The sequence below is a fragment of the Vicugna pacos genome, chromosome 13 (assembly GCF_048564905.1).
Source record: "Vicugna pacos chromosome 13, VicPac4, whole genome shotgun sequence".
NCBI lineage: Eukaryota > Metazoa > Chordata > Mammalia > Artiodactyla > Camelidae > Vicugna > Vicugna pacos.
The window spans coordinates 16,447,088-16,471,884 of NC_132999.1; the positions used below are offsets into that span (position 1 = coordinate 16,447,088).

Sequence of the window (24,797 nt, forward strand, 5' to 3'; positions counted from 1 at the left end):
AAAGTTGTAATTGTGATGGGACTAAACTATTAAAGTGTAAGTGACCTGAGTTTGCCCATTTTGTCCCCTCTCCCGTCCCTGTCTCACGGTACTGCCAGACTAATAGGTAGATTTCATGTAGTGGAATCTCCAGAATGTGGAAGGCAGAGGAAAAAACAAAAGCTAACTGGGTGGTGATCTGGAGGAGAGCAGAGAGAGCTGCAAACTTCCAGAACAGGTGGGTGGAGAGGAAGGGTGAGGGAGAAAGACGAGTTGAAGGAGGAGGCTGGGAGAGGGTACAAGGATGGAATGGCATAGATGAGAGGTACTGGGCACGTGGGAGGTAGTGGAGGATTTTCATGAGTTGCCATAAAATAGAATCCCCATTCTTGTTTATGTCCTTCAAGAAAAACAAGTAAAACAGAGTCAGAAGGACTGTGCTTCCCTGAAAGTAGCACCTCCTGAAGGACTGGACGAAATGGGTAAAGGGTCAGGGGATTTATATCAGTCCATGAGAAGACAGAGAGAGGTACCAACTAATACACCCACAACTACATGTACTCTGAATACGGTTTTAATTCTCAGGCTAAAGGAGATGAGTGAAATATGATTTGAGGGGCCTTCAGAATACTCAAAAAAAATTAAACTTTTGACATTTTAGAGATGAAGGAAAGGAGAACATGGTGAACTTCATTATTGTCTGATGATAAGCCAGTCAGTCCTGATGAAATCCATTTAAGTGACATAATCAACTAAAGTAAAGACAGTATTCCAATTCTGTGGATGAAAAGTTATTTGACAAATGTGGGAGGATTACTCAAAAAGGTTTCCTTCTTTTCTCTCTTTTTTTAACATATTAATAAAGCAAGTAACATAGTCTATGTTTTTTAAAAGACATACCTTTCTCCTCCATATGGCTAAAATTTTTAAGGAGAACAAATGTCAGTTAGGGAAACAATATGGTGAGGACATGGAACCTGATGAATTCCAGGAACTATAAATCATTTACTTAAGCTAAGTAGGGGAGTAATAAATATAATATAATGAAGATTATCCTGATTGCAGAGTGTAGGATGGTGTTAAAAAAAAGTCTAGTTAGGAAACTGGGACAATAATCCAGATGAGAAACAGTGGGAACTTGAACCCAACAATGTGATTAAGGATGAAGCAGGGGATACAAGACTTGGGTTTGAGTCCCAACATTCTCACTTACTGTACATGTGATCTTGGACAAATCACTTATTTCTCTAAGTCTTAATTTCATAAACTAGAAAATGTGAATAAGAGTACATAGGGTGGTTGGAAGATTTTTAAAAGATAAGTCATGCAAAGCATCCAGCACAGTACCTGGAATGAAAAATACAGACGTGGCAGTAATCAGCAAATATTAAACCATGTTCAACGATGTTAAACAATGAGGTTGCCCAAGTAGCAAGTATGGAATGGAAAAGCAGAGGGCCAGGGTGCCTTGGTTAAGAGGGTGGATTTCTAACCCTCCCACTGTTCCAGAATTCCATTGCTTCTTCATGGAAGATGAAACACATACTGTATAAAATGATGGCACTGCCACTATCAACTAGAGATTTGCCTCTTGGCGGCTTTTCCTATGGCTCATGTTTGGAACTAGCAGCAAGAAACAAGAGGAAGAAAATGTAAGGGAAGGTGGCTGGTCTGCCTTCTTGATAAATTCCGTCCCCCACTTGGCCTGATGAAGCTGTATGATTTTTCTCAGTGCTTCAGATAGGATGGGAAAATGAGGTCTGCTTTTTTTATGCTGTTTTGATTTTGAGGTTTAATTGGTGTTGTTTCTGGGGAATTCATTGCTTTAATTAATGATATGCCCTGAATCTCTTAAGTGAAGAATGCCATTGAAAACATGAATATGCAATGAGTGCAACTTTCTTTATCCCAGCTGAGGAGGGTGGCTGTTACTTGGCTATCACCTCTCAGTACAAGTACAAGGACCTCAGGTACTAAAAGGAGCTGGGCTGCAAGGTTTTATTTGCATGTCTGATTTTTTTTTTCCCAGCTCAAGTGTTCTTTTGTTTTATTTAAAAGCTGGGTCCATTAACAAGGAAATCAGAGAGAAAAAAACAATCAGCTTGCTTTGGTGCCCTCTTAGACCTTCTCTTAACTGCTTATAAATCAATAAGCTGAATTCTAAATCAGAGTTTCTCAATCTCAGCACATTTTGGACCAGGTAATTCTTCATTGTAGGAGGCTATTTTGTGTATAGTAAGATGCTTAGCAGTATCCCTGGTCTTTCCCCACTAGAAGTTAGTATCATCTCCCATTTGTGACAATCAAAAATATCTCCAGGCATTTGCAAATGTCCCCTGCAGTCAAAGTTGCCCTGGGTGGAGAACCACAGGTCTAAATGAAGGACTTACCTTGCAGGAAAGTCAAAGCAAGGTATATTAGTAATAAACATGTGTTCATTGAGGACTTGAAAAATACTGTGCTTAGTGTTATAGAAAACACAAAAATGCTTAAGTATTACGTAATACTGGGAAAGTCCTTGGACCAGCAGTCTAGATCCACATCTGCTGGATTACTAGCCGTATGTCCTTGAGCAATTCATTTATCCTTTCTGAGTTTCCTCATCTTGCTAAGGAACAAGTTTGAGAAATGTAGGGTGAAGAAATATATATGTATTTGCAACTGGATGAATACAAGTTCCTTGTTCTCCCATCTGATCTGTTCAACATTTTTATTAATGGCTTACATGAATGAGGACATAATTGACATGTTGATTAAATGTAAACACAACATGCACTTTGAATGGTCATTAGCTGGATGAGAGCACCAGAATTGAAGATGATATTGAAAAGCTACATCTAAGCAAAAGATATTTGCTTATAGATAATGTAAAGTCATGCATTTGGATCCAGAAACTCACACCACACCACAAATACCAGATTGGGGAAGTCAGTGTGTATGCAGGTGAGCAAGAAGGAGGGTTGTAGAAGATGAGATAAGACACAGAAGAGCTCGAATTATATGGGACCTCGTATCTCATACTAAGAGCACTTTGTCATTTACTTTGAGTGAGATGGAAAGTCATTTGGGGATTTGAAAAAAGGAATAACAGATTGGACCAAATTTTTACTTTTATCAGATTACTTTGCTGCTGCATTGAGTATAAATTAAATGCGGATAAGGACAGAAACAGAGAGACCAATTAGGAGGCTACTGCGGTGAGACAGGAGAGACATTGCAGTGGCTTCGAGAGGTGTAGCAGGAAGGTGTAACAGATTAGATTTGGGATATTGGAAAAAGAGAGAGTTGATAACCACCTTTAAGTCTTTGGTCTAATGAAATGGAAAGATGAAGGACCACGAACTAAGATGCGAAAGGCCAAAGGAGCAGATTTTAGATAGGCAAGTTGAATAATACGTAACATGAAACGAGAATAGCTGTGAAAGGAAAATTTGGCTCATTCTACAATTTTTTTTTCAAATTTGACAATTTAATTATTTTTATTAACTAATGACTTAGGAAAACATTTCATATAAAAATGACTATAAAATTCCTTAAGAGCAAGAAGTGATTATGATTAATTGTCCTTAGAACAATAATTTATGTACAAAAGTGAATTACACCAACCAACTATTTCTGTTATTTTGATGGGACAAAAAGTAGGAATGGAAGGAAGAATAAAGAAGCAGAAGGAACATTTAAGACATTGGTAAATATGTACTTAGGAAAAGTCAAAGCAAATTAAATTTTTTTTACTGCTACGAAACGTTACAATTTTTTTTAACAAAAACCAACATACAGAGTTTACATCTGATTCTGGATAAGAAAGAACTGGCACAAATGAAGTGAGTAACCATGTGAAATAGTGACAATAATACCAACCTTAGCTCATACTCGGTATGAACCAGACACTTGTCAAGGGCTTTGCAATCATTATCTCATTTAATCCTCAAATCAGTCCTATTTTAGAGATGAGCAAATCATAGTTTGTAAGTGATTAAGCTATGCAAAGGCTGCTCTAGGTCCAGATTGACAAAACTGATAACTCTGTGTGAGCTAAGTTAAACTTCCTGCTATTTTACTATTGCTTCAACTAGTAAGCAATGCAAAATATCCACTTAAGAGCAAGATGGGAAGGTGACAACTTTATTTTTCAAGGAAGCATACCTAAAGTAGATTCCTTTCAGTAGCTCATGTGGTGTGGAGATCCTCCAGGTTGGAAGAATCTGCAACACTGTACTTGCCCTTTACTTGTTTTAGCCCAGGAGAGAACCACATCATTTAGCCTCTAGTGCTGAGTCTCCGGATTCATAGTTTCTGATTGAGCCATTGCCATGTAATCTAATTATCTCCATGTATTCGCTCTTGCTTGGCCAATGTATTGTTGATTCTTCAATGTTGTAGGTCTGGCCATGGCCTGCTATAGTTGTGAGCTAGGATTTGAACCCAGGCAGTCTGACTCCTGAGTTTGGTCTTAACACCTGCCCCACACTATGTTGCATATAAAGGCATTCAAGAAGGGACTCAAAACCCATTAGGAATGATGTGGTGGAGAAAATTTAAATCTTAGCAATAGCATGAGCTAGGTGACTAATAAAGCAATTTCAAATCTCTAGAACATAATACTACCTCTCTGACAACCTGTTGGGTTGGTGAACTACAATGAAATGTAGGAAAGAAGAGGAGAAGTATTGTTTTTATTATATATTTCTGCAGAACAGAAATCTAAATTGTAACTACATATTCTATCATTGGGATGTCTTTCGTTTTATACCTTACTCAACTTTCTAGTCTCCAAATAAAGCAAAAGCACATACTGTTTCTACTCCCAAAATACCTTCACTCAGCCTCTTTTCACCTGAGAAACAATTACTTCAAGACTTGAGTGAGACTCCATCTATTCTGTAAAGCCATTCAGCATCCCATGCCTCTATCCAGTCAGCTTTGATGTATTTTTTCTCTCTGCTCCCAGAGACAGCCTCTTGGACCTGCTTTGTAACAGTGCTTATCTGAGTGCCATATATATATTTATTTACTTACGGGTTTCCAACAATATAACCTTCTGTCTTTGGATTGCTCATATTTTTTTCTGAGCTCTCTCCAAGATGCTGATACAAAATGCTGTCACTGACCATTTTGTATTTCATTTGTCTAAGTAGATTTCTGGCTAGCACATGCTGGATAAACTGTAAAGTGAGATGGGGAGTGGGGCAGGCGAGGTCCATATTGGACATCCCTGCAGTAGTCCAAGTGTAAGGTGTAGAGGTTGAGAATGGACAATATGAAGATTAAAGGTAAAATGCAAGAGATGTTGTGAAGAAAGAAGGGTGAGAGATGTAAACATATGACAGTAGATTAAAAAAAGTCTGTTTTTTGTTGAAGTATAGTTGACTTACAATGTTGCATTAGTTTCTGGTGTACAACAAAGTGATTAAGTTTTATATATATATTCTTTTTCAGATTCGTTTTCATTATAGTTTATTATGAGATTGAATATAGTTCCCTGTTTGATACAGTAGGATCTTGTGGTCTGTTTTATATATTATATATGGTAGTTTGTATCTGCTAATCTCAAACTCCTAACTTACCCTTCCCCTGCTCCTTTCCCCTTTGGTAAACATAGGCTTGTTTTCTATGTTTGTGAGTCTGTTTCTGTTTTGTAAATAAGTTCATTTATATCATTTTTTAGATTCCACATATAACATATCATATATTTGTCTTTCTCAGTTTGACTTACTTCACTTAGTATCATAATCTCTAAGTCCATCTATGTTGCTACAAATGGCATTATTTCATTCTTTTTATGGCTGAGTAATATTCCATTATATATATACATATATATACCATATCTTCTTTATCATATATATATATATATATATAAAATATCTTCTTTATCCAAAAATCTTTTTAAGTGAATGGACATTTCTGAAAATATGGCCATCTAAACATTAAGTGAAAGTCCTTCTAGAATATAGCACACCAGAAAATGCTAGGAAAGATTTTTCTTCATGAAATAAAATTTTGAATGTATAACTGAGCTGGTGGGAAGGAATAGAATTATTTAGAGTCGAACGATGCGCAAAAAATTAAGTTAATGCCACAGCCAAACTTTTCCTTGGAGGCACACACTGATTTCTGATAGCCTAAAATCTGAATTTTAATGGACCCCTGGCAGTGAACAGGAGACACAGCAAGAAGCCTAAGCAAAGTGGAGGCTGAATCAAGAGCTCTTTCATTAAGTCAAGACCACCAAGGGCACTACTGTCAATGAATGAACTAGGAACAGCCTCTTCCTTAAGGGAGACACCACCTTTCTCATCCTTAACTTTGTGTGAAAAGAAAAAATATAAAGGAAAAAAACAGAAAATAAATGTTTCCAATGAAATTCCTCACACAAATCTGCATTCTCATGGTTTGAGGGCCAAAAGCCACACTGCCCATGTATTTAAAACCTTCAGCAAAGATATATTTGAGTGAACCTTAGCTGACAGTGTTCCCAGAAACCCAGCAGAAAAATCAACTCTGCTCTAGAGAAATTAATTTTGGGCACAGACTCAGAAAATTCTCAGAGATGTTCTAAGATGTGCAAGTTCACCATCAAAACTTACCAAACTGAGAAGGAAGCAAACCATGATGAGTGAAAGCCAGCAGACAAAACAAACAGCAGATTAAGACAATAAATAACAAATACTGAAATAATCAGACCCCAAATATTAAATAAGTATGTTTTGTCTGTCATAATTTTTTTAAGTATTGCAAGTATCAAAAAGGCACAAGAGACTACTAGAATTGGCCAACCAGATATAAAACAGGGCCATATAAAAATTCTAGAAATGGAAAAAAATTAAGAGTAAAAAGCCACAGATTAGACTCAGCAGTGGAGAGATTTAATAAACTGGAAAATAAAGATTAAAAAATTTTTTTTACAAAAGATCACCCAAGAGAGACAAAAGGAAAATATGAAGTAGGGAATAAAACACATGAAGGAGATGGTGAGAAAGTCTGCCCTACTCAGTCAACTGGTAACAAAACTCTGAAGGGGATATGAGCAGCAGCAACTGCAAAATTCTGGTAGACGTCAAAAGTTGCCCCTGCTATGTGTGTCATTAATATTAAAAGAGCATGGATAATTTCTGAGTCCCAAAGCTAAGAGGAAAGACTGCAAACTTGGGGCAAAATATAGATAGATGAAAGGGAAAATCTGACCACCCTCTCTCCCTTCCCATTCAAATTGATAGTGACACATTAATATAATCCCAGAAGCAGGAAGGAGCTGGGTCTTAAGGGCCACATGCCTAAGAATGAACTTGTAATGGGACCATGGGACAGGGCATAGTAGATTATCCATTGATTGTCAGTCGTTCTCTCTGCTTGTATAACACAATGAGAGTAATCTGGAAAATAATTAATCTCCCCTCCCTCCTCTTCAAAATTAGTCAAAGATCTGTCCCTAAGAGAAGGTCTGAGAAGCCACCTGGTGTACCCTCAGCCTGGATATTCTTCGACAGAAGTAATCACACTGAAGAACAGAAGTGGACAAGCTTTTTCTGTAAAGAACCGGAAAGGAAATATTTGAGACTTGAGGGCCATTTTGGTGGCATCATGACTACTAAACTCTGCCACTATAGTACAAAAGCAGCCACAGACACTGCATAAACAAACAAGCATGGCTGTGTACCAATAAAACTTTCCTTACAAAAGCAGGTGGCCAGCTCTAGTTTGTTAACCCCTGATGTAAAAGATTACTTATCAAGAAATACAAATACTGGCAGCATTCAATAAATGGAACAGTTCTAAAATAATATTTTAATGATCACTCATTTTTAAACTCACACTGTTATGATAATTGAGGGACAATGTGCTGTATGTAGCATTTGGGCATAGTGATAGTTTAAAGGACTGGGAAGTATAACACAGTGAGTCTCAGTGGCCCAATGCAAAAATATACCTGTGGTGAGATGAGGTAGCAGAATAGTAGTTCAGTCAACCACAGACCTGCTAGATAATGTACACATGGTGATACAGGTCATAACAGACAGAATGAAAATGACTCCTTCAGAGGGCACCACATGTGGCAAAAACTTTGTTATTTTGATGCAGTGAAAGTCATTTACTTCTGAGGGAGAGACATTCCAATGTACAGGCTGAAGAAAAATTGAGCATTAAACTACAGCATTAAAAAGCAGATGACATTGAAGGACGTTTACCAAAGTGCCCTCTCCTTTGGATTCTGCCCCTGCTATTAAAAAGGTCATACACATCATTTTATCACATCTCTAGCTACAAATAAACAAGGATTTCCAAGTAAGTCAGAATTTTATATTTTTTTTAAATTATAAAGACAATATAATGCTTTCTTTTGCCATTTTGAACAAAAAGACTATGCCTTGCAAATTCTCATGTTTTTGTCAGAAAAAATGAAAAATGTGCATTATAAAATTTTTACATAATAAAATTATTTTCAATTTTCACCTAAATTTTTAATCAATGCAAAAATAATAGCTAAAGTTACTGATTACTTAATATATCCAGGCACCATTCTAAATATGCTACGTGTATTGTCTTATTTAATCCTTGTAATTCAATAAAGTTGGCACTAAAACTGATTTGCAAGATACCTGTTTAACCTACGATAGCCACTTAAGATATCCATTTTACTTTCCTGCTCTCCCTATATCCACTTCAAAATGTTTTATATTAATAAGCTCAATGAAGACCTTACCATGTGGGACCAAAAAAAAAAAAAAATCTGGGCACACTAAAATGATTCATCTTCCCAGACCTTGTCCCCTTGCTAGGGAAGAAAGATAAAAAAAAAAATTAGTTGAAGAATAGGCAAAGTTCTTTTTTTGAGGGGTGGGGTCAGATTCAAACTCCTGGGGCCTCACTCCCTCACTCCTGGTTTGAGGGACTCCATGAGACAGACAGCTGTGTTATAGTGAGACTACAGTAAGAGGAGACTGGCACCTTGCTTGCCAATTACTCATCTGCTGAGCCCCAGCGCTTGCTATCAGAACTTGAGGAAAGGAGTTTTGGGAAGAAGTATTGAGTATTGGCAAAGCAAGGCAGAAGAGAGCAACTGGATCACAACCCCACCCACAGATCTCAAGACTAGGAAGACAGGGACATCAAAAGATGGATAGGAAGGGAAGGAAGGCATTTGCCAAATGAATCACATTCGTCACAGTTGTAGGTAAGATGGATGTCAGATGGGTGATGCACCAAATACTTCACGGAAACCACAGGTGCCTACACAGCTGCTCAGAGACCAGTCCATCACCGTCCAGATCTGTGGGTCTTCCTCATCAGGAAATTTGGAATGAACTTGATTGAAGGTGGTGATTGACTCAGGAATGTGCAGCCAATTAGCCATCACCAAATCCTAATGGACAAGAAAGGATCTGCTTCCCCAGCACTTTTTCTATATGGCAAAATGAAAGAGAAAAACACTCCATATCCATTTCTTCCATAAGAAGTCTCCTAACCAAATGTGTGCAATATTTCAGATCCTTAGAGGAGCCCCGTGTTAAGCAGGCATGGTCCAGCTCTAGTAGACCTGCATGCTTGGTTATTGGATTAGAGCAGCCAGGGAGAATGTAACTTACTTGTCATGGACACTTCAGAGGATCCCAGAGTTACAGCATCCAGAGGCTGTCAGCTAACTATTCTGTTTGTAGCTTGTTCTCACTTCAAGCGAGATGTGGTCATCACATTCCATTAGCCGCCGTAAGATCCATGAAGTCTATTCTGGGATGATGATGTGGGCGTCACACTTGGACATTAAAGTGGAATTACAAAGATTTTGCTCCAAGCCAAAGTGAATAAGATCAGTCACAACCTCTTCCCATTCAGCAGGTTATAAAAAAGAACTAGGACACCTGGTCCATCTGCTCTAGAGCAAACCTTTTTCACATTCACCTCCTCCTACCTCACTGCCTCCTTTCACCATTCAATTATATGTCTGTCCTCTATACACCCACTCAGGGATCAGGACCACCTTCAGACAAGTGGTAGCACAGGTAATAGCTAAGTATATTTTAGTCACTGCTTTTAATAGTTGACAAAAGGATGTGTGAATTTTTGACTGATATCTGTCTTAGCATCTCATTCTTGTTAAAAGAAAAAAAATGTGGTCAAGAAAGAACAAGCACCCCTATTTTTGGAACAGATCTCAAATCAAGCACACAGTGGTATGAGAGACTTAATAGTATTATTGAACTTAATCAAAGAGATCAGGAGAGGTTTACTTGAGGAAATGACTCATAGTTAAAAATTGGAAAGGGTAGGGAACATTCCAGGCAGAAGAATCAACATGTACAATGGCCCTGAGTGACTGGGGTAGGGGTTTAAGATGAGACTAGACCAGGTGGGTGAGAGTCAGATGTTCTCACGTGAGTTCTCATTATCCTAAGAGTAACAGTAGAGTTTTAATCAGAGGATTGGGATGGGAGGAGGATGATATGCTCAGATTTGTGCTTAAAAAAAAAAAATCCCTCTGGATGAAGAGTGGAGACCAGATTGAGGGATGCATGAGGAGACATTAAAGGACATTTAGGGGTTTTGTTTTGCTTTGTTTTGTTTTAATAGCCCAGGTGAAAGATGAGATTATCTTAGGCAAAGAGAAATAGATTCAAAAAAATATTTAAATGGAAAAATATCCAACTCTCACTGGTAGAACAGACATGTGGCTTGAGAAGGAGAAAGGTGTCAGGATGACGCCTAGGTTTCTAGCTAGCACTGGATGAATGATAATGGCATTCACTAAAATAATGAATACCAAAAGAGAATCAGGTTGAAGGACAAGGCTGCAAGTTCAGTGTTAAACAGTTTACCAATTAGGAATCTTTTAGTCACAAGTAATTACAATGCCCAATTCAATCTAGCTTAAACAAAGAAGAAAAGGTATTGGCTCACCTGATTGTAAAATCTGTTAGAGAATCTAGCTTCACCAGTGGCCTCATTTAGGAATCAGATGGTATCACCAGGATTCATCCCTCAATTCCACTTCCTCCTGACTGGCTACATTCTCAGACTTTGCACAGAGGCTCCTAGACAACTTAAGGCTGACACCATCGCAAGACCAGTGCCGTGTAAGAGGAAATTCTCTTCCCAAAAAGTTGAACAAAAACTCAAAATCAAATCTCTTTATCCTCTGTGGTCTGGATTTGGGCATATGCCCAGCCTTGAACCAATTACTATTGCTTAGGGTGATTAAATATTCTAATTCAATCCTGTAGCCTGAGACTTAAGTCATCTTCAGCAAGAAAATGGAAGAGGGTTACATATCCCAAAACAAAATCAGGTACCATTGCCACAAAAAGCACATGAGGACATGGGGTAGTGAGAACAAAAGATAACTATCTCTTACAGGTGAACAAGATTTCTGAGATCAACAACAGGCAGGGTGTGGTGGGCATTTGAGAAAAATTAAAGCTTCACTGATAAAGAAGGGGTACTTAAAATCAGCTCTGAGCATAGGCAGAGGTCAAGACTATGGGCTTTCAGTTAACAACTGGCTCAGTAGAAGGACACAGATCACACGGGCAAAAGCAACCTAAGGTACATCCAAAAAAATCTATTTTTGGTGAAGATTCTCTGAAAAGTCCATCAGATGTCTGGCTGTAAAATAATCAGAATTGATTTTTTTTTCTCTTTTTGTTTAATGCACATTGTATGATGTGGGTTCAGTCAGTCTTAACTTTTTCCATTAGATAAGTATTTCTCCAGGTATCAGCAGAAATGGACAAAACCCAGAGTACAACTCTCTTTAATTCCTGTTGTATTAGCCAGACGTAGTTCTGCCTGGGAATGCTAAACCACACACACACAAAAACCTTTTAGGGGCTGTCTTGGCAAGGTTGAACTTGAAAAATAGTTTCCACTAGAGGGTGCTAAGCCTCAGAATAAAAATACAAACTAAATACTTTTGATTTTCCCATACTTCCCAATATTCATTGAGCAACTAATAACTGTATTAACCTGGACTTCTCAAAAAGCAGAGCTTGAGGCAAAGCTTACATGCTGATACTTTATTATAGAATGCAATCCCAGGGAGCAAGAGTGAGGGAAAAGGGAAAGCAGGCAGGAAAAGAGTGAGAGTCTATCCAAGAAGTGTATTACTGAGTAGGTCAACCTCTTGCTGTTAAACAAAACTGAATTCTAGATCCTATAGTACCTTCCTCCAAGAGGCCATATAAAAAGTTGCTTCATAGAACAGTCCAGCCAGACTGGCTCAATCTTCCATTGTCTGAGTTTTATCCAGTGGGGTATTAATTCCCTCCTTACATGTGAGTTGCACGTATGTGGACACTGAGCATGTCTTCGAGATCTCATGCCAGTATCTACAGGGCAGAGATGAGGGATATGAAGAGAAGGCAGAAGGCAAAGTGATACCAGGTTGTTCTGAGGAATTGGTCCCAGTTCATGCACAGCTGGTTGCTCAATACCTGGGGCTGGAATGAGTGGCTAAAGACCTCAGAGACAGGTAAGAAGTACACAAAACATGTCTGATTTCATGAACAATTGCTCAAAATAAACAATGCACAAGTGAAAGGGGAAAAAATACCTTGCCAAAGATATAATGCCATGCAAACAGCAGCTGGAGAATGTTTGTCCTATGACACTAAACATTAATTATCACTTCCCATTTAAGAAGACAACTAGTTGTGGGTTTCTTAGGGATTTCCCAGTTGAAAATAATTTCCATTAGACTTGCTAGTCATCTAAGAAATTAGCTTTGTTGTTTATCTTTGAATTAATCTTGTTTTCCTCTGCCAAATGAATGCTACATTATAACTGATTGAATAAGCAGTGCTATTTGTGTTTAAGAATGAAAAGTTTTTAATTGTTTTTCAAGTTGATTTGTTTTGAAATATTTATAACTTTTCCTGTGGCATCTGAAACAGATGGACTAGGAAGAGAAGACATTTAGGCAGACTTTAAACAACTATTGTACAATACTACAAGCTAATTTTCTCTTTGTCTACTTAGCAAATCAAGCAAATATTTTCTAGAGGGCTTTGTCTAATTGCCATAATAATTTGCATCCATTTGTCCCACCTGCTAAATAGTATTTTAGAGCATCATCTGTTATTCTTAACGTTCTTATAAAATATGCCATTTTTTACATTGACTTTTATTTGGAAATAATTTTAAATCTACAAAAAGTTGAAAAAATAAGAATAGTACAAATATACCCTTTATCCAGATCTATCCACTTTCTGACATTTTACTCTATTTGTATGGCTGGCTATCATGGCCCTTTACCATTAAATACTTCAATGTTTATTCCCAAAAGTAAGGATAGTCTCTCAGATAATCAGTTATGTAATCTATTTTCCGTATTCCACTATTATCAGCCAATCTACTAATATCCTTTACAGCATTTTTGCCCTCCAATACAGGATCCAGTCAAGGATTGGAAATGTTTTTAGCTGTCAAATCTCTTCAGACTCCTTTTGTCCAGAATACTTCCACAGTCTGTTTTTTAAGACATTCACATTTTTGAAGAATACAGTCCCACCTCCCTTTTTTAAAAACATAAAATTTATCATTTTATGATTGTCTGATGTTTCCACGTGATTAAATTCTTTCTCAGCCAACAGATGCATAGGCGATGTTACGTCCTTCTCGAGTACCACATTTGGAGCCCATGACTTCTGTCTGTCCTGCTAATTTTGATCACCTGGTCAAGGTGTTGTCTGACTTCCCCACTAACTATTTATTGTTTTTTTTTTATTCCTCCATGGAACTAATAAGCAATCTGTGAGAATATACTAAAAGTCCATACAAATATCCTGCTCCAAAGCAAAATTTCCCTCTAGGTTTATCATGTTTTGATGATGCTCGTCTAATCCAGTCTTCACTATGATGGTTGCAAAACTTATGATTTTTTCCACTCCAGGATAATCAATCCTTGGCATTCTGCTGTAAGCAAGAGTCCTTTCTTCCCTCCCATTTATCTATTATCAGTATGGACTCATGAATTACTGTGCTTTTCAGTGGTTTAGATTTAATTATTGTACTTAATTATTTTGCTACTTAGATTTGACCGGTGAGAGCCCTTCAAAGCTAGCTCCCATATCCTTGTGAAATTTTTTTCCCAACATTTCTTACTATCTGGTGTAACAAGATATTCCAGGTCCAATTCTGGGAATCAGTCATTTTTTCTGAAGAGTCCTACTTCCTTTTAGTGGGGAGTGGTGTTAGAGATCAGGATGCTCACTCCTACTGTGGGGGAGGGCGACCTTTGCTTCTTGGTTCTTTCAGCCAGAGATAGGAGATCTATGCGTACATGTGCATACAAGTGTGCATATATGCATAAAAATATATACAAAAATAAAAATACATAGGCATATAAAGATGCACACACACAGATTTTAAAGAAATCAAGTGTCTGCACTGATGCTTCCAATTCCAATTCATGCCTATGGAGTTTTTTCTTTTCTTTTGTAATCCATATCTGTATGACACTTCTCCACAGAGATTCCTGATTCCTCAAACATACTGTGTATTCATTTGCTCAGTTCTGTGATACATCTAAGGTAGTTTCAGAATTTCCCCAGTACTACTACAATAAACAAAACTACAAAAAAGAGTTAAGGATTTATTTCCAGTCCTCACCTCCCCTACTCCACTGTCCCAACACACACAACCATACACACCCTACCTTGGCCATGACTAAGGGTACGTAGTCAAATACTGTATTCATTAATTAACTTGAATTCCTTCTTTCTCCTCCCTCTCTTTTGCCTTTCCCTTTCCTCTCCTTTCCCTGTCTTATCTCCCTTCTGCAAGATTATAGTCACTTAACATAAAATTAGATTTATTTGTTTTCAATTGCTTTCAGGTTTAGCCCTCCCCCTTCTTGATAATTATTTTTGTTTTTCAAATTTATAGAGTATTAAAATGCTTTCAAAAGTCAACGATACAAAAAGATACTCAGAGAAGGGTCACTCCCATCGGTCCCTATCCCCGACAACCCTATATAGGTAACCAACCAGTTGTTTTCGAATTCATTCCTTCTAATTTTTCTAATAATAATAAGCAGATGTGTGTATGTTTTCCCTTCTGTCTTACCTGAAGAGTGGCACACTCTAAATGCTGTCTTTGTTTAATGTCTTCTGGAAGTCACTCCACATCCGTTCTGAGATGCCATGCTCATTCTTTGTTATAGCTGCACAGTTCTCCATTGCCTGTATGTGCAATAGTCTATCCAACTAACTCCAAAACTTGGACATGTAGGTAGTTTCCAATATTTTGCAACCACAAATAGTGCTGCAGTGAATAACCTCGTGCGTGTTTGGGGATAATTTCTAGAAGTAGGATTGCTGAGTCAAAGGTTAATGAATATGCAGTTTTGTGAAATGTGGCCAGATTCTTCCCCTTATGACTTGTACAATTTTTCATTCCCACAGCAATATATGAGAGTGCCTGTTTCCCATAGCCTTGTCGACAGGGTGAACTTCAAAGCTTTGGAATTTTGGCCAATACAATGGGTGAGAAACAGCATCTCAGTGCAATTTTAATACATATCTCTCTTGTTATGACTGAAGTTGAGCACAATTTTTATCTTTTTTGTGTGAATTATGTTTGCATGTATTTTGCCCTTTTTTTCTATAGGATTTTTGGGGTTTTTTCCCCCTTAATTTTAAAATGTTCTTTGTAAATAGAGATATTAGCCCTTTATCTGTGATATGTTTAAAAATGCCTTATTTCAGTTTATCATTTTTCTTCTAATTTTGCTTATCATACATTTTTTGTCAAGCAAAATTTTTCTTTCTTTTTATTACTTTTTAAATTAAGATAATCAATGTTTTCTTTTACTACGCTGGAGTTTTAGTCATAGTTAGAAAACTTTACACTCAGGTGATAGTAAAGTTCATCTACATTTATTTGTTATCATATATTTTGTTTTTGGTTTCATGTTTAAAGCTCTGATTGATTTGGAATTTATTCTTGTGTACGCTGTGAGAAATAGTTCTAATTTTAACTTTCTTCCAGAGCGATCTAATTGTCCCAATTATGTCTCTTTATTTAAAAGACTATCTTTGCCCCAGTATTTTGAGATACTGCCTTTATCATATTATACATTAGCTATTTCTGAATAGTTGGACCTATGTCTGGACTCTCTATTCTTTTCCATTATCTGTCTATACATATGCCTGTTCTATATTGTTTTAATTATAGAGGCTTTGTTGTATTTTTAATATCTGATAAGGCTAGGCTCTACTCAGAAGTTTCCTTTTTCACTCTTTTCCTAGCTACTCTGTTTATTTTTCCATATTGACTTTAGGACCCACTTGTCCAATCCCATAACAAGCTCATTGGGATTTTTATTGGGATCACATCAATAAGATTGAAGCATCCCTAACAAGAACAAAAAACATCTTTCCATTTGTCATGGACTGAGTTGTGTCCCCCCACAACACACACTTCTAAGCCCTGACTACCCACCCCACCCCACCCACAACTGTATTTGGAGATAGTACCTTTAAGGAAGTAACTGCAGTTGAATGAGATCAAAAGAGTGGAACCCTAATCCAACAGAAATGGTGTCCTTATAAGAAGAGGTAGGGACAGCATGGGTATGTGAACACAAAGAAAGGCCAGGTGAGGAAACGATGAGAACGTGGCCATCCGCAAAATAAGGAGAGAGTCTCAGAGGAATCTAGCTCTACAAACACCTTGATCTTGAACTTTCAGGCTCCCAAACTATGAGAAAATAGATTTCTGTCATTTAAGCCACCTAATCTGTGTTATTTTTCTAGGGCAGCCCTAGCATACTAAGACATTAATTTGAATCTACTTATGTGTCTTTGAATAGTATTTTCTCTCTCTCATCACACAGGTTTTGAAAAATTCCTGTTAAGCATATTCCCATATATTTTAAAAAACAGCCCATTACTTAAAGAGAAATTCTATCTTGTTCTACTTTTAACAAAGAGTGTTTTCTTCCCATTTTATCTTAAATCCTTATAAAAAATTACTTTTCTCTGCATCTTCACAGTCTTCTTAAAAAATCCTTTTCTTCCTGCAAGTACATTCAGATCTCCATCATGAAAATATAAAACCCAAGCAAAGTCAAAATCTTTAGTATGGCATTCCCAAAATTCTGTTGTATAAAATACATCAGTTTCTTAAAAAGTTGATAGCTATTCAGAATTATTTCCACAGGGCAATGCATATCTGCAAACTAAAAGTTCTGAATAGCCAAATAATGGACACTATTAATTTCATCAAATATTTTCCAAGCACATTTGACCATAGAACCATTTTTCTGCAGAACACTTGTTAACATCACACGGAGTAAGTTCTCCTTGGAACATTTCTTCACTCATCATTCATTTCACTCATCTAAGACTACGAGTGATTCCTTATTACTAGATGCAGTGGACTTTCTTCAGGTCTTATTCTCTTTGTCTTATTCCCAGTATTACATATTGTTAACTAAATCTTTGGTTTTAAAATTCTGCTTGCTTGAATTTGGTAACAATGCACACTCCTGGCTCTCTTTCTACCTTGCTGACTTGATCTTCTTTCTGTCTTTTGCTGGAGTGATTTATTTATCTCATTCCAAATTTGGGGTATTTCCTAAATTATTAATTCTTTTTTGTCTTTTGTCTATGCCAGGGGTGAGAGTATTTTTTTTTTAAATATAGATGCCTAAGCCACAGTCCAGAACTACTCAGTCGGAACCATCAAAAATGAAATCTTTTCTTCTCAATATTGCTAATTACCAGAGAAATACAAATCATAACTACAATGAGGTGTCACCTCACACCAGTCAGAATGGCCATCATTAAAAAGTCTATAAATGATAAATTCTGGAGAGGGTATAGAGAAAAAGAAACCCTCCTACACTGCTGGTGGGAATGTATTTTGGTGCAGCCACTATGGAAAACAGTATAGCGATTCCTTAAAAAGCTAAAAATAGAGTTGCCATATGATCCAGCAATCCCACTCCTGGGCATATACCCAGAGAAAACTCTAATTTTAAAAGATACATGAACCTCAGTATTCACAGCAGCATTATTTACAATAACTAAGACATGGTAGCAACCTAAATGTCCATCAACAGATGACTGGTTAAAGACGATGTGGTATATATATGTATATACACACATATATACAATAAAATACTACTCAACCATAAAAAAGAATGAAATAATAATGATACAAATGAACTTATTTACAAAACAAAAAGAGACTCATGGACATAGAAAACAAACTTATGGTTACCAAAGCGGAAAGGGGGATAGGGATAAATTAGGAGTTTGGGATTAGCAGATACAAACCATTATATATAAAATAAATAAACAAGGTCCTACTGTATAGCACAGAGAATTACATTCATTGTCTTGTAATAACCTACAATGAGAATGAATGTGAAAAAGAATATTTATATATATGTATATATATATGTAACTGAATTACTGTGCTATACACCAGAAACTTACACAACACATTGTAAATCAACTATACTTCAATTAAAAAAATGGAATCTTTTCTCTCCCCTTTTTGATTTACACCCTCAAAGACCAGAATTACTCAAATCCCAGGAAACTGTAGTGGATCACAGTTCTGGAGAGGGGAGGAGATTTCAAGAGGTTAAAAGACTCACCTCAGTTATAGGGGGTCAAGTGTAGTCAGTGGCAGTGTCAAAGGGTACCTTGGGGTGGGGGCCCTTAATTTCCTCTGTAATCTCCATCACCACACGCATCACACCTATTTTTTAAAATAATGATTCTGTGCGGGCAAATGATATTTTTGTTGATTTTATAGATACAGTGAATAAAGGCTTTTTTTAAACTCTGCTATTTTTATTACTCTTAACAAACAGGATATCACATGTCCTGGCCCTCTCCCTTCCTAGACATGCATATATTTCAGCACCCCTCCTCATATGACATATCACCCATCCCTTCCTCTCTTTTTGGATTGCCACTTTATAATCCAACCCATTTTCAGCTATCAAAAAAAAAACTTCCTAAGGTATAGCTTCAAACATGCCATGCTCTTGTTCACCAGAACTTTCTATCACTTCCAATTGCTCAAGAAAAACAAACAAGTTCCTCTTCCAAGTCCTTTGCAATAGGTGCCCAAACTAGCTCATATCTCCTAGCTCTCCAAATTACAGCCTATCTTCTGATTCTGGCCAAAATGGATTATTTATTGTTTCCCAAACTATTCCTGTACTTTTTCTCATGCAGTTCACTCTTCCTGGGTGCTTTTTATTATCAGATCACTCTCCTTCTGAAATCCTATCAGTCCTTCAGGCCTCATTTCCAACACTAGTTCTTCCATGATGGCTTTTATTTTTTTCAGTTTATGCTGGTTTTAGTTATGGTCAAAACAATAGTTTTTTTTTCTGTATGTATCATCAAAAACCATTTATGATCTATCTAGTATTTGGAAGAAACTGTGACAGAGACTAAACTTGTATCTACTAATATATTGTGAGGGCTTGATGCTTTGGCCTCGGGAAATCCAACTCATTATTGGATCTTAATCTTGTTACCAAATAGCTGTGTAGGCTTGGACAAATAATATCTCCAGCCTAAGTCTATCATCAATAAAATAGGCATAAAAACATATCTTCATTGGAGAATCGCTGTGAAAAATAGGAATAATCTTGCACATGGTAGCCCATTCTCATTGTTGCTGAACATGCTTAATAAATGTCTTACATGAGTTGGGATTCAAGAGAGTTCGAATTCCAATCCCAACTCTATCAACACCTTGGACATATCACTTCATCACTCTGAGCCTCCTTCCCTCCTATCATTCATAAAGCCGAGTGGGGAAGCCTATGCCCTCTGACTGAGTCAACACAGGTAGGTAGTCCCTAGGTGGCAGTGTCCTGGGTTTAGACCCATACTCTGGGTGGCCACTAGCTGGCAGGATTGCCACATGGTTACTTGGCCACTCCCAATCTCCACCTCCACCTCCACCTCCAGGAAGGACTTGTATTAGGAACTCTGGACCAAAGCAAACAGAACGTTCCTGCCTAGCAGCAGCCAAGACTTCAGAGTCGAGTCTTATCGAGCTGCAAAAGGAGAAGGGAAAGCAAAAATCTCTACCACTCTTGTGCAAAGGAGACACGTTGATTTACCTTGCGCCTGGGAGAGAGACTAGGATTCCAAGGACAACTGACATCTCTCCAGCATGGAGATGCCCCTGTAAAGAGGAAACCACATCTCATGCTTCATGAAATACTTGTGAAAGTTTGGGATTTAGACTTGTAATGTCTAAACGTATGAGCAACTCACTTTAATTTCTTCAATCCTCAGTTTCCTTTGTTGTAAAATGAGTGTAATGCAGGTCTCTGAACCCCTTTTTCTGCCTCCCAGTGCCATATGTAGAGTAGAATCCTGGAAGGAATATGGGTTTGTGGTTACACAGACTTGCTTTAAACTCTCTTCTCTCCATTTAAATGAACATGAGAAACTTGTTTAAGTTTCCTCATCTACAAAATGGAGATATAAAACCTATTTATTTCATAATGAATTTTTGATAAATAAAGTAAGTGAAAGTGGCACACAGAGTTACTCAATAACGTGAATTCCCATCCCTGATTATAAAAATACAAAACAGCATGACTCGACAGTCATTAAAAATTTGTACATGTGCATGAAAAGGACAAGATCAATATGTATCAAACTCTTAGAATTTATCTCCAGTGATGAAAATTCAAGTGATTAATATTTTCTTCTTTTATACCCCTCTGTAGTTTCTAAATTTTCTGAAATAAACCTTTATCGCTGTTATTTTTTTTATTGTAAAATATACATAACATAAAAGAGACCATTTTGACCTTTTAGGTGTATAGTTCTGTGGGATCGTGTACATTCACAATGTTGAGCAGCCACCCACTGCCATCCATCTCCAGACCCCTCGTATCATCCCAAACTGAAACTCTGTGCCCATTAAATCATAACCCCCATTCCTCCCTCCCCCTGCCCTAGTAACCACAATTCTACTTTCTCTCTTTATGAATTTGACTATTCTAGACACCTCATATAAGTGGAATCGTACAATATTTGTCTTTTGGGATCTGGCTTATTTCTTATTCCCTCAGCATAATGTCGTCAATGTTCATCCATGTTGTAGCATAAATCAGAATTTCCTTACTTTTTAAGACTGAGAAATATTCCAGTGTGTGTGTACATACATATATATATATCAATTTTTATTCATTTATCCATCAATGAATATTTGGATTGGTTCCCTTTTTTGGCTATAATGAATAATGTGAACATTAATGTACAAATATCTGTTTGAGTCCCTGTTTTCAATTCTTTTGGGTATATACGCAGAGTGGAATTGCTGGGTTATACTATATTCTACATTTATTGGTGGGGGGGCAACTGCCATGATGTTTCCTATAGCAGCTGCACCATTTTACATTCCAGTTTTTTTTATATATATATAAAATCCATCCTAATGGATGTAAAGTAGTTTCTCATTGTGGTTGTTGCATTTACCTAGTGTGCTGATTTGCATTTCCCTAATGATTAGTGATGCTGATCATCTTTTCATGTTGTTAAGTAACTGAAGAAAAAAAGAATCTTTTCTACTAAACAAATGAATATATTATGGGGCAGAATATAACATTCATACAAATTTTCAAGCTAAAACATGAAACTTCAAAGAAATTTCCCATATGTGGTGGGCAGCTTAGACCTACACTCCTAGGTTCCCCTGGAGTCCTCATTCATTGTCTTCCACCATGGGGATGGCTCAGGGAACTGTTTGAGAAGCCTTCTGGTCCCTGAGTTCCGGAGGAGAAAGGAGTGTAAGAGGCTGAGAAGGCCACATTTAATGAGAGAACGTTTCCGAAGGAAAATTAGCCCAAAATTAAAATGAAATCCATTCAATAAATATTTAAGGCACCTGGAAGCTACCCTGCATGGGACAGTGATCAGGTTACTCCTTGTGAAGTAGTGAGTAAAACAGACATTGAGCGACTGTCACCAGTCTAACAAGTATTACCCGTGTGAAAGTGGAGTACCTCAGGAGAATGTGATTGGAGGATTTAAACTACGGAGCACAGGGAGGCACAGAGCCAGACCCTGAACTGAAGTGTCAGGAACTCCAGGAGAGGTGAGTCAGGAACTAAAAGGAACACATGGAGCATTTGCTCCCAAACATATGTCTATGGGCAAAGTGCTAATTGATGGGCAGTAAAAAGAGAAAAATAAGGATACTCTCATGAGTTTTTAATAAAGCTAAATTTACCCCGTGTGGGAACTATCGTTAGGGATTATGTCCTTTCTGTTATAAAATAAAAATTATTCATAAGCCAAAACATCAGGAGCAAACCCACATCATTTCTTAAATTTTGTTGTGACTTTTAACTAGTCTGTGACATTTCAGGACTCCCCGCACTCCAGGAATTCCTGACTAGGAACAAGAGTGGGGGTCTTCCATGGAGTAGGGAGAGTCAATCAAGATAAGTTAAGACCCACAGAAGAACTGGTCTAGGATGAATCTCATGGACTCCAGGCTCTTCCAGAGAAGTCGCTTGTAGATCCTGGATATATGCTGCACCTTTTCCTACCCCATTCTCCTGAGCCAGGGACAAGGATGTAAAGAGGCAGGAATTTGCTGATGTCTTTTGGACTTGTCTGCCCCAACCCACAGAGAGGGGTTAACATGCTTTTCCTGAAAAGGACCAGACAGTAAATATTTTTGGCTGTGTAGGCCATCTGATCTCTGTCATGACTACTCAGTGCTGGCCTTGTAGCACAAAAGCAGCAGTAGACAATACATAAACTGCCATGACTGTGCCTCATTGAAACTTTATTCACAAAACACAGGCAGAGGGGCAGATCTGGCCCGTGGGTCATAGTTTACCGAGGACTACTCGAAAGAGCAGAGAGGAGAGCCTCATAAATCCCAGATCAGACTCAGCAATAAAAATAGACCTTGGTCATTTTGTAGACATAAAACTTGTGGCATAGAGAGACTCGTGGTTTTGAGTTCAGCATAAGCAGATGTCTGCTGAGCACCAATTTCATCGTCATGGCTAGGATTTTATAGCTAGCTGGTACATGCCAAGCAATATGCTTAGTACATCACACAGATTATTTTACTTAATTCTCGCAACCACACTATAAATAGATACTGCTACCATTCCCACTTTATAGCTGAAGGAATTGAGGACTGAGCAGTGGAGCTGTGGTTCATAAAGCAGGAGACGTGGACTTCTGCTTCCAGCCACGATGGAGTAACAGAGACTAAATTCACATTCCCACTTTAAGCAACTAAGAAGCTGAACAAAGTCTATGAAAAGATAGTTTTCAGACTTTCAGCAACTGGCAGAGCAAGACATTGATTCCTACAAGAAAGGTGGTGAGCCCTACCTGGGATGCCCCACCTCACTGTCTGCAGATAGCTTCCAGGTTATACCAAAGGGAAGAGGAACCAAACAGAACCCAGCCATTTGAGGACACACTGTCTGGAGTCTGGGAGGCTGAAACAGCTAAAATTTCTGGGGCAGAGTACTGGAGAGGAGAGAGCCACACAGAAGGGAGCTCCAGAGACGTGCAGTGCAGAGAGTTCCCCTTGTATCTTTAGCTGAGAGCTAATCAGCATGTGCAAGAAACTAGCAATGCAAGGAGAGAACTGTCAGAAAGGGGCACTCCCAGAGCTCACCCAGGGTTGCGAGTATTTTGCATTCTTGCAACCAGACTAGAAAGATCGCCTGACACGTACCTACTCAAAAGGTATCACCTTAGTTTAGCAGTGGGGCTAAATCAGGCTCACTAAAGGCTGTTCTGGACCTGCCTAAAAAAAAAAATTAAAAGCAAGTCAAAAGAATTAATTTGTTTCCAAGTGACTCAGTTGCATCCCCCAAAACAAGACCTAAAAAATATTTAAAGGATTAGAAAAAAAAATCTGTGCCCAACCACATAAAATTCACAATGTCTGCCACCTACCAGACAAATAAGTATTCAAAGAAGTAGGAAAATACGACTTAAAACTTGAGGGGGGCGGCAGGGGGAATTAGTCAATAGAAGCAGATAGAGAAATGCCGCAAATGATACGATTAATAGACAAGGATGTTTAGATGGTTTCTATAAATACACGCCATATGTTCAAGAAAGCAGAGGAAGGCATAAGCATGGTGAGAACTGAAGAATATGAAAAAGATTCATGTAAAACTTCTAAAGATGGAAAACAAACAGCAGTATTTGAGATGAAAGGTCACACAGCTAGCAAGTGGCCAGCCTGAGACTCCAACCCGGGGCTGAGTCCCAGCCTGGTGCACATTGTCGTGCTGTACCGATTTTGTAGCCGAGAAGACTGAGAGAGGAGGGAAGTCAGCACCCTCTTCTCAGTTATGCCCATTGGTTCACACGTGTAAGCGGCATTTTGAAACTTTCCCTGAATGAGTTTAACTGTCTTCTATTTACACTGCACACAGGGATGGAGGCCCCGTAGGCACTGTCGTGTCTCACCTCTGACAATCCAAGTAGAGAGGAACAACAAAACAGCCATATTTAGGCAAGTGTGACTCTGCCCACACCTGGTGAAGTTGCTTAGTTTTCTTTCCTATTGAGAACGCTCAGACCTCTTTTTTTTTTTAATTGAGAAAAACACATATGTGATAAAAGATCATTAATTGCACCTCAGCTCAGGGACTGTTCAGATGCTACAGGGATCTTCCCTGATCCATCGAAGACTTAAGAGACATCAAAGAAAGAAAGAGCTTGATTCTTAATGAGGAAAAAGCCTGCATATGCCCAGGGTAGGTCAATCTCTGATTCTGGTCCCCACATCCCACCACAGTAGGACTGCAGCTCATCTTTTGGCCTTTTAGGGTATTTATTTCA

The 24,797-nt window shown here is 37.9% G+C and overlaps 1 long non-coding RNA gene across 2 annotated transcripts in view; it reads left to right on the forward strand.

Annotated features, from left to right (window-relative positions):
* The window catches only part of LOC140700881 (uncharacterized), a 95,904-nt gene that overhangs the window by 43,702 nt on the left and 27,405 nt on the right, over positions 1-24,797 (forward strand). The window contains exon 4 of one of the 2 annotated variants that reach the window (XR_012079616.1): positions 15,375-15,511. The exons of the other annotated variant lie outside the window; for it this stretch is intronic. This is a non-coding gene — a long non-coding RNA (uncharacterized lncRNA). Of the gene's footprint in view, positions 1-15,374; positions 15,512-24,797 lie in introns of those variants that run through there. 2 annotated transcript variants of the gene reach the window in all.